The following is an 18,808-nucleotide window of genomic DNA, read 5'->3' as shown; positions in this document are numbered from 1 at the left end:
CAAAATCTGCAAACAAAACTTGGCATAAGTTTTCGTGTTTGCTTATAAAAACAAAAAACAAAAACAACAAAAATACACAGAGACCTAGAATAAACAACGCTGAGACGTGAAAGATTGTTTGGCACCGGCCAAACGGGGGACCAGGTACCGGCGATACACAGCTGCTGGGTACGAAAGTGCCATACGTCCCCGCACTACTCGCTATGGACATAGCGCGTTAAAATTATTGCTGTCCGGATTTTTCGAGAGCATTAATGTAAATTTATCGAGCAGCGTAGCGCTAATTGCGAACGACGCGCGTCCGCTGATTGTTTTCCAGCCGGATTTATGGCAACACCTATTGCCGATTTAAAGGTTTAATTGTGAACGATTCACGTGCTTTATTGAATAGGCGAGGTGTATTTATTCGATTGCTCTCATTGCGGTTTTGGCTATTGATTTTCCGTTGATTGTTTATAGACTATTTTTGAATTGAACGTAATTTAAATAACACGGGTTTCGTGTCCAACGAATCCAATTTGTTTTCTCCGATTGTTACTGAAAACGCATGATACAACGACGAATATATACAGACCCCCAAAAAATATATAAAATACGATTTCGTTTTTTTTTATTGAATAAATTAACGAAGAACCTCACCGCCCAGTTAGTTTTAAGTGGTTAATAAAACTCAGAAACATGACATTTTGAATGCAACCTCTCACCTTGAGATGTCGAAGTCGCAATTGTCAACAAAAACAGAAACGCATAACTGCTTTGCGGCAGAAATAGGCAGGAAACTTTATTTATCCGTGTGCGCTTCAATACATCTACCACCGTGAAGCGAAGCCCAACGGCTCATTGTATTTAGACTCAATAAATCGAACATTGAAGCAATCAAATTTTTTATGACCTCAAATATTTTGGGGAAAACCAGTACAACGAATCAACTTAAATAGATATAGTTATGTCTTACCAAACCTTATACGGATTGATCGGATATATTATGTAGACGCGATACTGTCGTAAAAATATGTACATTTTGTACACACCGCTTATCGTCAGATCAATAATTTAAAGAAAGAACTGAATACGTTAGAACTGAATACAAATTTTTAAATAATATACACCGAAACTTTTGTTTCTAATGATAAGAAATAAGATATCACAAATTTAAATTTGACGTCAATCTACAAATTTGTTTTGGATAGAAGTATCTTCAATGACATGTGTGTCAAATTATAGCACACTGAGTGAAAAGTGGAGAAATGTCGTAAAACGCAGGAATTACCTTTCCGTGGAGGTAGGAATGTGTTAATAAATTAAGTGACGTCACATCCGAGCGTTTAACAAAGTTAGCGGTTATGGCCGAGGGCGTTTCCCGCCTTTTTCGCTTAAGTTTTCCGCGCCGGCGGCACCGGAAGTTCGGCCATTATTATTTTACGCGGGCAACAAGCGGCGCGATAATATCCTGTGCTTCTGCTCGCCGCCGCTAAGAGTGCCTTTAATAGCAGGACGTGTCTTCTTAGTTCTCGCTTAATAGGAGTAATAACTTATATAAAAAAGATTTATTAAAATCGCGCACGATCTCACCAATTGATAATGGAGATTACAAACACCGGATATTTAAGTGTAATAAGACGTGTATCATAGCAAATAAGTAAATTACATATTTATGAAATTGCTGTAACTAGTGTTCGCCCAATGATCGAAGCTTACTGTTAAAACTAGTTAGCACAATATTCCAATTTCGATAAATAATAGCACCTTAGTTGTCCTAGATGACCACTTCAACGAAACTTAGAAAATAATAAACGCGAAATTCAATCGTAAAAGCAATTTTAATACTGTCTATTTTTCGCGAAAACCGTAGAAAATACTAAATTACGGACTCAACGGATCTCAAAATTTAGATTAATTGTATATGTTAAATTTTCTCTTTTGCTTTGTTATTGATTGACAAATGAATTAAAGAATACATAAAAAATATGTATAACAGCTAACCACCACGAAAAAAAATCGGTTGATAAACAACTTAGGTGCCAATTTATTAACTAATCTTTACCTGTTTATATATATTCTAGGTATACATTTCAGACAGCGAGTACCTGGATCACTTTATTTTTATAATTCCAAATACAATGTCACAGGTTATTGTTTCTTTCGATCAATCAAAAGCAATCAACAGGGAAGCGCTTTCTCCATCGGAAGGACATACAAGCTTTTCAAAATTTACACAGATACTTTAAAACTTGGGTTATAGGTTCTACGTTTATATTACCGCCGGTCTGACGATTGCTAGTAATGACTCTTCAAAAATTCAACGAATCTTCAACTGTCACTTAAACCACAAGAATTCGCCACAACACAACATATTATAAATGAGTAAATGCTCCAAACTCAACGGCTCGGAACGTGTTTCATAGTGGCATCAACAACGTCTTGTCTCATCAGTCCGGTCTCGTTGAAAGCCTTTTTAGGTCCCCTGAACTGGGGGCATCATTACTCGACGTGGGTCTACTTTCAATTCGGCACACGTGACGGCGTAGCGGCGTGTGTTTTGCGTAATCCCCGACGCAAAGCTTAGTTAGATGTAAGCCCGGGTCGGGTCGGAAACGTCTCTCACTACACTAAATCAATCCGGGCCGTCTCAGGCGACACGACAAAATAAAAGGTCACACACGGCTTTCCCTGACCGCATAAAGACGCTAGAAGGTCTAATTTAACACAAAAAATCGGGAAACACATAAAAAATTACGTTAAATTTGAACTACCAATACAACTTGTTATAATGCGGGTTTCTTTTTTACTATTTATTATGATAAAACTTGATTTTACAGATCGTCATGGATGTGTAAACGAATCCGTGTAGACTCACATTTAGCGTAATTCTGCCGCAAGCCATTCATATTGAAAGAGAGTCGTTATACATTGACTTTTATGGTTAAATCTGACTTCATATCTCAAGATAGAAAATCACATTACTAAGCCATACCTAAACTTAATATATAGTAAAAAAAAGCCAAAAAAAAACAAGTACATGCAAAATCTTGGTATTTCCGTTTATTATTTTGATCAGTGGTAATATATCGATGTCATCAGTGCATAAACTGGCGTTAGCGAAATTACAACAAGAATTAATTGAATATATTAACAGTACTAAGAAATATTTAAGCATTGAAAATATCACATTATCTTGTTTGTTTTTATTAACATTTTTAATATGTAGTAGGTATGTCTCTTTGCAACGGAATCTTTGAACGTTATTTTCACAGACTTCAAAACGTTTGTTTGACTTGAAAATTTTAACACGCATCAAGCACATATCAAGCATGATCGATGACAGTACATCTTAATCAACTTACGACTTCGTTATATTATGCTGACTAGTATCAACAACAAGGTTAAAAAAAATGAAATGAATTGTTATATCGGTTTAGTTTAGCCGTGTTTTAGTTTAGTTTTTAAAGTACATACCTATTATATTGATCATATAACTAATATCGTATCAAACTATTGTGATAATAGTAAAAATTCTCCGATATACATGCATTAGGTATGCATACCCGATCCTACAGATCGAACGGTAAACAGTCATCATCGCCCAAAACACGTCACTTCGGATCCTCCTAACCTACTGTTGGTGCTTTTAAGCATTCCAAGCTCCAGTCACCGCTCTTGTCGAACCCGTCGAATGCGACGAAGGGTTCCGCGAGTAAATTAACCCACAGACTGAAGTCGTCGTGGCCTAACGGATAAGACGTCCGGCGCATTCGTGTTGAGCGATGTACCGGCGTTCGAATCTCAGGCGGGTATCAATTTTTTAATGAAATACGTACTCAACAAATGTTCACGATTGACTTCCACGGTGAAGGAATAACATCGTCTAATAAAAATGAAACCCGCAAAATTATAATTTGCGTAATTACTGGTGGTAGGAACACTTGTGAGTCCGCGCGGGTGGGTACCTTCACCCTGCCTATTTCTGCCGTGAAGCAGTAATGCGTTTGAAGGGGGGGCAGCCGTTGTAACTATACTTGAGACCTAAGAACTTATATCTCAAGGTGGGTAGCGCATTTACGTTGTGGATGTCTATGCGCTCCAGTAACCAATTAACACTAGGTGGACTGTGAGCACGTCCAACCATCCAAGCAACAAAAAAAAAAAAAAAGACAGCCCGCTGAGTCTCTCGCCGGATCTTCTCGGTTCTCTGCTGCATTGCTTTTACTGGGGCTAGTTAGCAAATTCGTTAGGCCGAGCTCGGTGAGCTCACCTACACGTTCGGTAAAGCTTGTACCGACCCCTCGAGGTTACCAGCATAGGTAGACAAAAAAAACCCTTAGGTATGTTAGTGACAAAGTCGTGAACAAAGGCACTTTCACGTATCGCAATACCGCACAGAGATAATAAGATAATACTGTTGACAGACCATTGTCTGTTAAATTATTCACGAAACATTTCCAGATCTTCAGCGCGATTGTGCCGATATGGTGAATTACGCGTGTTTCCATTTTCATGGCGCGTGGCTTTTTGTGACGGCCGTAATACTTATTATAACTATTCACGAAATTCTAAATGCGTTCGACAATTCCTACACAATAGTAAACCTTTGTTCACAACAAGAAATCTGTCGGTTCTTGAAATTACTATCGGTGTATGTTTCTGCTACCTTAAGCAGCAGACGTGACGATCCGTGTGGTATTAAGAGGTTATCTTTCCTCGTGGATATCAGGGACAGAGACAAGCTATTACTTACCACTGAGAACACTTTTCAGGCTTCGTTTGAAGACAGACATATCATGCCGTGGAAGAGAGTTCATTCCAGAATCAAAAGAATGAGGCAAATAATATTATATTAAAATTTACTGGTGTTCGGGCATATTGTGAGCTCGCACGGCTAGGCAATACCATCTTGCGTTTTTCGGCATATTGGTCAATTTCTGCCGCGAAGCAGCTACCTTTTCCAGTTTGGAGTGTGGGGCAGCCGTAATAAAATACAGGCTGAGATTTCAACGTCATGTGCGTAGCGGTATTTAGGTTGTGATGTTTATGCGCTTATCGACTCAACACCGGTTAGACCGTGAGCTCTTCACTAATAATCAAGGTAGCAATTCAAATTACGAAATTATAGTCATATGTCGCATAATGGGCCGATATCCTCATTATTTTTTGACATAATGGGCGTATGGTGGGTAATCGTGCAAAGAGATTGCGCAGCACAAAACGATGACAGTTTCGAGATGCCTTCGCTCTTCCTAATTCAAACAAGTATGGTAGGAATTCGTGCAAAGAGATTGCGCAGCACAAAACAATGACATTTCCGGGACGTCTTCACTCTTCCTAAGTCAGACAATGAATGTGCTTCGATTCAACCCCAGCGACGACACCTCGACTCTGCCGAAGCACACCACCCGAAGTGAGCCGATGTTTGACGAGTAGTTACGGCTCGCATCCACTAGGTGGCACGCTTTCGCTTTGTTTGTCGTGTCCGGATGCGAAACATAGTTATTTTTTGTATAATTGCTTAAAGTACTCCCAACAAGATATACTGCTTAAGGAGACAGCTATAATAATATATTTACAATTGAACCAGCAGCTTAAACCTTAAAAAAATTACCCCTTTTTTTAAAGCATCTGGTTGATATTGTTATTATAAAATTTCTTTTTCCATAATTATCACCTAGCTTCATAATTCGCTTAATGTCTCTTAAGTCCTGAGATTGGCAATAGAAATTCAATGACGTAGGTATACGTTCTTAATTTTTATTTAAAGCACAGTCAATCTAGCACGTTCTCATTTCTCGCTCACCGTTTCAATTCAACACATCTTCAGTGTTTCACCTCACCCAATAATTACCCGGCACTATCATTAAGCCGCATGCACAACAAAACGTAATAACCTTGCAATTAGACGGTGGCTGTCATTAGATTGTAATAGAGTTTCGTACAACAATTTGTGAGTAAAATCGTCAAGCGTGTCACATTACCAGTGTCCATTAGGGCGTTTACACAACACGGAATTGAAATGAGTAGTCCACAGATTATCGTGATAGGCAAACAGGCGGCATTGTCTCGATAATAACGCGTTATACAGTCGGCTCCGAAAATCGCCTGCTCGTGTTCCTGTATTTGCACTTTCGTGACATTTTGATGAATCGCCAGACGTATTAAAATTTAGTTAAAACAGTAATTAAAATTAAGATATAGAAACGACAAATTAAACATAAATTTCACTCAGTAACGAATATTTCTATTTCTGCTGTGAAGCAGTACTTAATGGGTTTCGGTTTGAAGGGTGGGGCAGACGTTGTAACTATACTGAGACCTTAGAACTTATATCTCAAGGTGGGTGGCGCATTTACTTTGTAGATGTCTATGGGCTCCGGTAAAAAAAAAAGAACTAATTGTTTATGCCTGTAACTAATTAATTGGCGATAGATCCGCATCATTAAAGAAATATTATCCAAACAGCAAATGAATACATTAATATTACACACCAATATTTTCAATTTCTTTGCTTGTCTCCTTACCTACAAATACATTGACTATTCAAGTTAGATTTATATTACAGTCTATTCATTATTATATTTTGTTTTTTAGCTAGTATTTTTAACGCGGCCATCTTTTATTTGTATCTATTTTATTCCACATTTCTTTGTTATTTTTTCATTCCCTTATATCTTGAAATCGATCAAAGGTTAGACTGTAGAGCGGGCCTATGAGTTACATATATGTCGGCGTTAAGCCAGGATTTACACACATAAGTTCTTTTACAATGAAAATACAATACAATTCTATAAAACTTTAACATTACTTGTTTACAACAAAAAGCCACGCCTGAGTTATTCAGTGGTTTTTACACAATTAGCCATTTTGTGTTGGTTATAGCAACTACAACTTCTTTTAAACAAACAAATGTAATTACTGCGAAACAATTCACAAAACATAGCTTAATATTCAAAATACATATTTTAGTGATTTTACATGACTCACATTTAATTTATTTTACATGAATTACTTTTAAGTAATATTAACTAACATTGTTATTATCCAGCCTAATAATAGATGGCCCCAACAACATCATTGCATAACAATTACAATACTTAATTAAATTATTAGTACTGTTAATTATAATATAAATTATTATTAATATTTATGCTTTATTCATATTTAATCATTTATACAGTCATTTGTGTTTTTAAACAATAATATAAACATTAAACATATTCTGAACATTTTCACATCAAAACAGTGTCTGCTAATTATTAAATATGGTAGAATAACAGTTTTGTTGCTAATAATAAATAAATATTAACATATAATAAACTAATCTATATATTATTATGTTAATTATTGCCAACAGTGGCGTTTGCGCCCATACGGCCATACTGATTCCAGCGCGTCCCTTGCGCTGTTTTAGCATTTCACATAACAGTAAACAAGGCATATCCCCTACTGGGATCTGCCCAACACACAAGGCACCATTCACCCTTACGAGATCTAGCTAACACACAAGAGGATTACCCAACGGGATTTACCAAACACACAAAGCATCACCCATACGGGTCTAGTTAACTCGCAAGCCATCACCCTTACAGGATCTAGCCAACTTACCAGGCATCACCCTTACGGGATCTAGCCAACACACTCGGCATCACCCATTCGGGATCTAGCCAACTCACAAGGCATCACCCACTTGGGATCTAGCCAACCCACAAGGCATCACCCTCTCGGGATCTAGCCAACCCAAAAGGCATCACCCATTCGGGATCTAGCCAACTCATAAGGCATCACCCATTCGGGATCTAGCCAACTCATAAGGCATCACCCATTCGGGATCTAGCCAACTCATAAGGCATCACCCATACGGGATCTAGCCAACTCATAAGGCATCACCCATACGGGATCTAGCCAACAAGACCAGGTTTAAGGATTCGCATGGTGGCCCGCCAGCGTTTTAGGAAGGATAATTGGATAGGAAAATAAAAGTAGATACCATAACAAATTATAAATCATTTTACAGCAGAACAAATCTCTCTGCCCATACGGTCAATTTGTCAGTTATCAGAATCCTCTGACATTAAGAGGATAGATTTACCTATATCAAACCGTTACCATTACCAAACCTTTACCTTTACCAAAACACATTAGATGACAGAGACCGCTCGTCCATCCATTTTTTACCAGCTGATTCAACTTCCCCTAATTCATCATTCAGCGGACCATTTTCAATTTGCTTTATTTTAATGACTGGTAGGGAACATCATCCTTCTAATGCCTCTGCATTTTTGTTTTATTGTTGTGCTGCAGCTTTTAATCAACTGTAATTCTTAAAGCTGCCTGTCAGATCTTATTAATTGATATTTTACAAACATGTGACATTTATGACCCATCAATAGTTCAGCATGCCTGTTGACCATGCTCGCTCTCTTTGCAATAATGTGGTACTGAATTTCATATTGTTCACAAGTTTTTGAAACTCCTGAATTATCTTTTATCTTGGTGAATTTTTAAAAGTGACAGGTTTCCAAAAATGGAACTAAGATTTTAAAAACAGAAATCACATAGAGATCTGTGCCATCCTTTTTCTTGACTAATAATAAAGCAGCACCCCCACTAGAAACCTAGGGTGCAGAGAGTTAATCACTCATCCAAAAATAAATAATTATGAAAGGAAAAGTAATAATATGGAGCTGCTGAACAGGGATGAGCTGTCTCTTATTATGGCATATTATTAAAAGTTTATTTTTATTTTTATTGTAATATGCTTGAACTCCTCACAATAAACAGGAGACATACAGTATGTACAGCGTTGTACTATCCTATCCAAATTAATTATTTCAAATCCAACTTTTATCTGCCTGATCACCATCTATGAGACATGATTTGCAAAAGTTACATGATGATTGAATAATGACTCCAAACTTGAGCGTTCACTGGATAGAAACTTATAAAAATAGATATGTTCTCCTCAAAGAGTGCAACACTGAGAAGTTATTTTTAAAAGATTAAAACCTATTAGGATGTCAGCAAGACTGTCAGTATTACCATATGATTATGATTACCATATGAAATTCTATAATAGTTCTAGTATTTTTCTCCATTAAAAGTCACAATGCTTTGTTTTGAAATCAGTTGACCCCTTATGCTCAAAAACTTTACATGAAGTTGTTTAGCTTACTAAATTAGATCTGCAATGATTTAAGTCTTAATTGTGGTGATACGTTTGTCATCTTGACGGCGGTAACAAGTTTTCTCGAAATTACGCAAGTGATCCAGTAACCACATTTAAAACCTTAGTGTTACTAAAAGTGCCACGAAAACTGAAGGAATCATTATGTGATTGTGATAAAACTGAGTTATGTTTAGACATTATATTTACAGTACATTTTCAATTTGACGCTTTCGGAACGTTTTTAGAATCGATATTATTTAGGAAGCGAAATACATACCACAGCGTATTTCTCAATAACTTGGATCGAATAAATTTAAGATAAATACCTGAAATCAGTATTTTTACCATCTCAGCGTCAGTAGCTTTTCCAAAACATCCACGGTCTAGAACTCATTTTAAATATCCACAACTTTACTGAATGCATGGATCAGTTCGTCCCTCACTTGCTCCAATGCGGTTCAATACAAAGACCAGATATCGGCTTATGTCTTGCTTGCTCTTTTGAACTCGATGTTCATGCGATGAAACAATTAGCTTCATGATAGTTTCGTCCACATTTCCGCATCGGTCTTGATGTCACGCCCTCATCGGAGTTGAACGGCGGCAAATAAAAGTTATAATGCCACTACAAGGGTACAGCATTTGCAGCTATCATCACTTTTCGCCTTTTTAATACAGGTTGAGAGACCCATCACTTGTTCAACAGTGGGCTACTTCATTCGGAGGCTTACGATTAATTTTGGGGCTGTGATCCCACTTCTGATGTCGGCGTTAAGCCAGGATTTACACACATAAGTTCTTTTACAATGAAAATACAATACAATTCTATAAAACTTTAACATTACTTGTTTACAACAAAAAGCCACGCCTGAGTTATTCAGTGGTTTTTACACAATTAGCCATTTTGTGTTGGTTATAGCAACTACAACTTCTTTTAAACAAACAAATGTAATTACTGCGAAACAATTCACAAAACATAGCTTAATATTCAAAATACATATTTTAGTGATTTTACATGACTCACATTTAATTTATTTTACATGAATTACTTTTAAGTAATATTAACTAACATTGTTATTATCCAGCCTAATAATAGATGGCCCCAACAACATCATTGCATAACAATTACAATACTTAATTAAATTATTAGTACTGTTAATTATAATATAAATTATTATTAATATTTATGCTTTATTCATATTTAATCATTTATACAGTCATTTGTGTTTTTAAACAATAATATAAACATTAAACATATTCTGAACATTTTCACATCAAAACAGTGTCTGCTAATTATTAAATATGGTAGAATAACAGTTTTGTTGCTAATAATAAATAAATATTAACATATAATAAACTAATCTATATATTATTATGTTAATTATTGCCAACAGTGGCGTTTGCGCCCATATATACATACTCTCGAAAAAAATTACTCTCCTACGGCAAGGGCTACTACAAAACCGTATATTTAATCGGTAATTAATGTTGAAAAACACCTCCTATAAAAATATAAGTGAGGAGAGCATATGCGTCGAATATCCCCAATGTATCCGGTCGATTTCGTCAGATACGTTAATATCCACACGTCCAGTATTAGGATCCGATGTCGATAAGATCTTATCGCTTCAACGTTAAATAACATGTTTCCTGCAATCGTCGTAGTAATTTTAATAATATAATTACGATATTCGGCATTTCGGCCACGTAATGGCCGTCGACACAAACAAACTGACGATTACGAAACACAATGTATTGCATAGTGCTTTCCAATTCGCTTTTATTTTTTTTTTCAGATTATCAACATCGATGTGAATATTTTAAATGTCTTTTGTCATTATCAAAACGACAAGTTTCAAACTTAATAAATATCAAATGACTATCGTGGAATAGAATTAATATGAAACTTTAATATTAGTACGATTTCTTAATTTAAAAAAAAATGTTTAATCAACTTTTTTACGTTGCAACTATTCATTTCGGCAATTACGAGAAGTTAACACGATCATTAATTACCTACTAATTTATTTAAATTTATTATCATTTGTTATTTGGTTAGTTCATTTATTTAACTCTCAAATTCTCTTGCATAGGTGCTTTCGGGCTATTAAAACGGATATTTATACAAAAGAAAAAAATATATTAAAAGCAGTTTATGATTGAGTACCGTATGTAGGGATTGATCTCATGACAGTTGAAAATCTAGACTAGCTTGTGTTATGTATCGTGTGTATATGTATTTCAGAACGACTTAATAAATCGACAAGTGAAGCTTTTTATATTGAGCAGATTAAATAAGTAAGCCCATTCATCAACATACATACTTCAATCTACTTACTTACTGGTGGTAGGACCTCTTGTGAGTGCTCACGGGTATAACGGGCCTATTTCTGCCGTGGAGCAGTAATGCGTTTCGGTTTGAAGGGTGGGGCAGCCATTGTAACCATACGGAGACCTTAAAACTTATATCTCAAGGTGGGTAGCGTATTTACGTCGTAGATGTCTATGAGCTCCAGTAACCGCTTAACACCAGGTGGGCTGTGAGCTCGTATACCCATCTAAGCAATACAAAAAAAAAAAAACTATCTGTGCACTACATTTAAATATGGCATTTTACAATACATACAACAATCGATCGTCAATGCTCTCCCTTTTTACTTAAGCAGCTTTACACAATATACTAGTAGTACTTCAGAAAAATGAATGCGATGTGACAGGCGTTGACATTTTAGCCTACAACCAGTTGTTAGGTGCTTAAATTAAAAATGTAATACCTATTGAAATTAAATAGTATTAATGAATTGTGTGGCCATATCGAAATTTAAAGAAAAATAACTCGTGTTCTTTTAGTTTTCAACATTCCAGTGGACTGTTACGATTGACGAATCTATTAAATGCTAGAGAGAATTTCGAAAATGCTTGTTTCAGTGTTTCTGTTATAAACTGAATAAAAAAAAAACACGTGTGGCACTCGGGGACTGCCGCGGTAAAGCTATAGCATAGCATTTTTTATCAACTTATGCAATTATAATTAGACAATAATAATTTAATATTAAAACAATAATAGTAAAATAAAACCACGCTATATTTATAAACATTAACCACTCCAGTAACCACTTAACATCAGGTGGGCTGTGAGCTCGTCCATCCATCTAAACAATAAAAAAAAAGCAAAACATTAACTGTCCCCTTCACACTCATAGGCTAGACCGCGCGAGAGAGAGATGGGCAGACTTTTCATGATGCGCATGTAGTGCGACGTCACGCCGCGCGCTTATTTACAAACACTACACAAGCGCAACGTGTGAATGTGTTGAACGCGATCTACATGGTAGGCGGAGTGGGAGTGTTAGAGTTTATTTTCGTTACGGAATTTCTTAATTCGGTCGCCTCGCTAAAAACCGCGATAAAAGCTACGCAATAGCTTAAAAGATAAAAAAATATATCCGCCAAACATTAATTCGTAAAATACAAACCATTAAACTTACTTTATAATTAAACTACTATGTTTAATTGAAGTACATTATATCGGTCGACGTTATTAATGCGACTATAATATTTCCATGTCGTAATCACATCTCTAAGGTTTGTGGGTCATAAATACAAAATTAAGCATCGGGAGAATAAATGTCGTCACATTACGAAGGTGCAGCAATCTGCGACGGGCGCCGACTTAATGATGGGTGTGCTTATTGTTTTAGATCGCTGCCGCCCTCTAATTTACTCCATCGCCTGTAATTAAGGCTCACCCCGACATAAAAACACATCAAACTCACCCTTTTCTGATAAATTGCATCTCTATGAAAATATATGAGCCGGATAATTGAGTAACGGACAGAACGCGTCTTCAAGAAACCTTGAATCTATTCACGAAACTACGCTTTGAATATACTTTACGGGAAAAAATTTCCGACTTGTACTGGTGGTAGGACCTTTTGTGAGTCCGCACAGGTAGGTACCTTCACCATGCCTATTTCTGCCTTGAAGCAGTAATGCGTTTCGGTTTGAAGGGCGGGGCAGCCGTTGTAACTATACTTGAGACCTTAGAACTTATATCTCAAGGTGGATGGCGCATTTACGTTGTAGATGTCTATGGGCTCCAGTTACCACTTAACACCATGTGGGCTGTGAGCTCGTCCATCCATCTAAGCAATAATAATAAAAAAAAATATAAGCCCCAAACTTTATTATTTCAACTTCACGTTGCGTACACGTTTCAAAACGAAAAAACTTTGTAACGGCCATCCAATTAGTTTAAGAATCCGCACAGAAGTTCTTCGTCGACCCTAAATTTTTCCCAATTAAATGCAAAACTCGGCCGGCACCGGCGGCTATATAAAATTTAAAGTCCATACAATTCGCGCAACACAAATTTTTATTACCTTCGCTCGGTAAGTAAGTAAACAAAGAGAACAAATTAGCCGGCCTCAGTACAAGACACCGCCGTCGTCTGCGCTCTATATCCCACTCGGGACACAAGGGTGTAAAAAGTAAAACAATAAGGATTCCGCGCGGCTGCAGGGGGATATTTATTGTTAATGAAAATGGTGGGATTTGAACTAACGTCTTGTAACTAAATACCCTCACGGTTAAAGCGGGCACTAATTTGGTTTTTATAGCGCGTCCTTAATTTGATTTGGCGGCATCGCAGCCTCGCCACTATTGCCTGTAGGAGCAATTAATTTGGTCGGATTATATTTTTTTTTTTCTGGAAGCGCCCTGTGCTAGTCCCGCGATGCTCCCCGTAGCTCCCGTGGTTGCTTTGCGCCCGCAACACGATCAAACAGAGGAGGAAAAAAATAAAACTTAAGCCCCGTTTAATTTGAAGGGTGGTTCTGGGCTATTAAAGTAACACGCTTATGTATTGCAAATTATATTGAAATTTGTCTTCCATTACCGAGAGTTCTTCCTCACACAAATGTTGCCCGCATTACGAGCGGGAGAGTTTTATTCCGCGCTACGCCCACCCTTGTCTCCCGGTTTTTTACGTCGGAAGTTTTTTGGTGTTTTTTTTTCTTTCTCGCTAATTAAAACTCTTCCGCGCTGTTTCCTCTGAGAAACGAGATCCGATCAATTAATTTTTAGGGCAGCGTAAGCCATCTCGAAATTTACCGAGTTCCATAAAAAACAATTTATTCTAAAACGTAATTGATCAAGAAAAAGGTTTTGTCAGAAGTTTTTAAATTTTTTTTTGTTCTTTTTCCGCTTAGAAATTTTCTATGAATATAACAGAAATATTGTAAAAGCCAACAGTTATCGTGTAATCGAACACAATGACTCAATTTAAATCAAGGCGATTCTATACAATCATTGCAACATCGGCGTACCAAACAGAAGGAATCAACAGATCGAATCATGCACTCTATCACTTCTTCGAAGACGACTCGTCTCATTATCTTAACTAGTGCTCACCCGGTAGTCGAAATTCGGCTATAATTAATATAATTAATAATAAACAAAATTTTGACAATAAATAGTGTGCATGCGTGTGTGCGTCAAATACAGTCAAACCTGGGTAAGTGAGAACTGGATAAGTGAGAAAACTCTATAAGTGAGAGTAATAGCCAGGACCCGTCATTTTAAGCTCCCAAAACCTCTATTAGCGAGAAACAGAAACCTCTGTAAGCGAGAGTCGTTTTTCCCTCATGGGCCTCCGTAAGTGAGACTGCTACGTATCTATACCTCTATAAGCGACAGTCGAACTTTATTTATTTATATTATTTAGGAGGAACAAATGACAAAACAAATTACAAACTTAACATCTGCTATTTTATGACACATTCTTAACTTTCATGGAACTTCCTACCATTGTTTTTGTATTGTTTTCTCGTCATTATTGAAACTATTCTATTTAATGGAACTAAATAACGTTTTTATTTTATCGCATTCTTTTCGAATGGACACGTGTGCTTGTGTACCGTCCTGTTTGTCGGACTTACTCAGTTTATCGTTAATTAATTGCGAAGGAAAGTTCTGTTCTGCATCATGTCAAAACGGAAAATTAAAGTACTGTCATTAAGTGATAAACTTAAAATAGTGAATGCGTTTGAATCCGGAAAATCGCGAAATGAAATTCAGAGGGTGCATTAGTGAGAAACTCGGGTTAGTGAGAAACCTCTATAAGCGAGAATGAGATAGTGCTCCCTTGAACTCTCGCTTATCCAGGTTTGACTGTACATGGTAGTGTGTGTAATGTTTTCTTTATTGATTTAATGTATCTTTTATGCATTATTAAAAAAAATATTAACATTGTGCACTTATATAAGTGTGGAAAATTTCATACTCCTCCGTCCGCGCAATTTTCGAAAAAAGGGATACAAAGTTTTTGCTTCACGTATTAATATATAGATAACAATCGTTAATTTTTGTAATTCACCATTCAAATTCAAAAAAAGATTTGCAAATATCTATATTACTTATAAAACTACTTAGAAACAGCTACAGTCTTGCGACTTCAATAACGATGATCCCAAATTGCAGGGCCATGCAACGAACGCGCCCTTCAATCAGTCGGAATGAAGGCCGGAGCGGCAATTTTCGTTTGATGAGCACCACCAGTAGGCGCTGGACAGCGGGAGCACGCTCTGAATTAAATGGAAATCAATAGAAATCGCAAAACGTGACCGACGACGACCCTTACGTCTTGCCGACTGATTCTCGCTCGAAGGTACAACTTAGTCGTAATAAATAATAAAACAATATTACTTGGATTACCGAATTCTATTTAACATTTAATCGAAATTTTAATTAAGATTATTTTTATTTACTTAGTCTGGCCATAAATACTGTTACAATTAAAAATAAACAAAATTATTTATTAAATAATTATTATTTTAATAAACAAAACATTTGAATTCGGAATCTGTAATTTTTATATGATTGCTCATTGAGTTTTCTCATTTTGGAGCCAATACATTGTACAATATTTGGCGATATTAAAATGGAGTGGGGTGATAAAGAGAACCGAATCGCTGTGATTGCATTACACAAAGTAGGTATGGAGCCAAATGCATTTTTTAAAACTCTCCATACGCTTGGTATTAGTAAAATTTTGTGCACCGGGCTATTAATAGGTGCAATGAGACCTTCTCTGTTTGTGACAGAAAAAGATCTGGCCGTCCACGTAGTGTTCGTACGAAAAAGGTGATCAAAGCAGTAAGGGAAAGAATTCGAAGAAATCCTGTCCGAAAGCATAAGATTTTATCTCGGGAGATGAAAATGGCACCTAGAACCATGTCGCGTATTATAAAAGATGACTTAGGACTTGAAGCCTATAAGAGACGTACTGGTAATTTCTTAACTGATAATTTAAAAGAGAATAGGGTGATAAAATCGAAACAACTACTGAAGCGGTACGCAAAGGGAGGTCATAGAAAAATTTTGTTTACGGATGAGTATTTATGCTCAAAGCTAAAGCTAAGGAAGCTTCCCAATTAGTCGACAGAGTGCAACGTGGGCACTTTCCGACTTCATTGATGGTTTGGTGGGGTATTAGCTATGAAGGAGTGACTGAGCCATACTTTTGTGAAAAAGGTATCAAAACATCGGTACAAGTGTATCAAGATACCATTCTTGAGAAGGTAGTGAAGCCCCGTAACAACACCATGGTCAATAATCAAGAATGGTCCTTCCAGCAAGACTCGGTGCCAGGTCATAAAGCTCGGTCTACGTAGTCTTGGTTGGAAACGAACGTTTCGGACTTCATCGAGCTGAAGACTGGCCGTCGTCTAGTCCCGATCTTAATCCGCTGGATTATGATTTATGGTCAGTTTTAGAGAGAACGGCTTGCTCTAAACGCCATGATAATTTGAAGTCCCTAAAACAATCCGTACGATTGGCAGTGAAAACTTTTCCCATGGAAAGAGTGCGCGCTTCTATTGATAACTGGCCTCAACGTTTAAAGGACTGTATTGCAGCCAATGGAGACCACTTCGAATAAGCTTTTCATACTTTAAATTGTTTTATGTTTATGTATTAAACTAACACACTGTAAAAGTAATAAATGTTATTTGCAATAGATTTATTATTATTTTTAATTGTAACAGTATTTATGGCCAGACTAAGTATAATAACTTTAATTAGAACTAGCGACCCGCCCTCGCTTCGCTTCGGAAACATTAAAACACATATGAAACCAAAAAAATAAAAATAAAATAAAATAAAATAAAAAAAGTAGCCTATGTTCATCAGGGACAATGTCGGCTTCTAATGGAAAAAGAATTTTTCAAATCGGTCCAGTAGTTTCGGAGCCTATTCGAAACAAACAAACAAACAAATCTTTCCTCTTTATAATATTAGTATAGATAAGTATAGATATAGATAAATTAAATGTAACTATACTGAAACCTTAGAAATTACATTTCAAGCTGGGTGGCGCATTTACATTGTAAATGTCTATGGACTCCAGTAACCACTTAACGCCAGGTGGGCTGTGAGCTCGTCCACCCATCTAAACAATTAAAAAAGAATATACGTATATACACAACTTCAGTATGTCGTAGGCGGCGATTTTGATTTTTTTAAATGCAGTTTCAAAATCGTGTCAATAACATAGTTATATTTTGAAGTAAAAGATATGCGTGATTCAACATTATACTTACTAAGTATCTTAAGATTCACACACGATACAAAACTATTTAACTAAAAATGTACTGTTTTTTATTAAACCGATGTTGAAATTTTTATAAGACGAATTAATATCGATGTTTGAAATAACAGTATAGCAGCTTAGAAAAATATGTATTATATAGCATGATATATAGAGTACCTATGTCAATTTTTTTTAGAAAAGAAAAAATCGCTCAATATAGCAATCTTATTTGCATATTACTCAAACAACAAGTTTTCCGGTGGTAGGGCCCATCATCTAGTCAATTTCTGCCACCAAGTACCTACTCATGCATTCCTGTTTGAAGGGTGCTCCAGTCGTTATACAGTACTATTGAGATTCGGGCCTGATCCAACATGAGGTCTCAAGTCAGCTGCGGTATTCACGTTGTGATTCTACGGGCTCCGGTAACCATTTTACACCAGGTGGGTCCTGTGCTTGTTCACCCACCAAAAAATATATATATTCATAAACCCTTTTTTTATTTTTCCCTACGTATTCGCTGGTAGCCTAAAGGCTATTCCAACTACTCCCGGACGGGTTGGTAAGCTCACGAGCTCAACCTGAGAGAATTTGCTAACACTAGCCCTCCTAGCAAGAGCAGTGGTTCGAAGAATCCATCACCATACGACCGGATTGTAATCGCGACCCACTGAGAAGACCCGGCGAGAAACACAGTGAGCTGTGTCTGTGGGTTAGTTCAATCGTCGAACTCTTCGTCGGCACTAGGCGTGCCCACGAGTCCAGTGTTTTTGAAATTGGCATTTGATTGATATGAAAAATATGATATTATTATGCTAGACCACCAATCTCCTTCCTCATCATCATCAGCCCACAGTCGTTCACTGCTGGACATAAGCCTCTCCCAATTTACACCACAGAGTCCGGTCTTCGGTCTTTCTTATCAATATTGCCAATCTTTCGCAAGTCATCGCACTCTTCCTCGCCATTATTAAGATCAAAGTCTATTATCAAAATTGCTATTTAGGTGACGTTAAAACAAACTGACAAAAATGATGATGATTTTAGATACATTGAATTACGTA

The 18,808-nt window shown here is 36.7% G+C and overlaps 1 long non-coding RNA gene across 1 annotated transcript; it reads right to left on the bottom strand.

The window, feature by feature from the left end:
* Positions 1 to 7,794: 7,794 nt before the first annotated feature.
* Positions 7,795 to 10,556, bottom strand: LOC149503150 (uncharacterized). The gene is made up of 3 exons (XR_016323007.1): positions 9,570 to 10,556; positions 9,432 to 9,480; positions 7,795 to 8,300 (listed from the first exon to the last, which is right to left on the bottom strand). It is a non-coding gene; the product is annotated as an uncharacterized LOC149503150 (long non-coding RNA).
* Between the last annotated feature and the right edge of the window lie 8,252 nt (positions 10,557 to 18,808).

The sequence above is a fragment of the Bombyx mandarina genome, chromosome 04 (genome assembly GCF_030267445.1).
Source record: "Bombyx mandarina strain Sakado chromosome 04, ASM3026744v2".
Lineage (NCBI taxonomy): Eukaryota > Metazoa > Arthropoda > Insecta > Lepidoptera > Bombycidae > Bombyx > Bombyx mandarina.
This window is presented reverse-complemented; position numbering and strand designations above follow the sequence as displayed.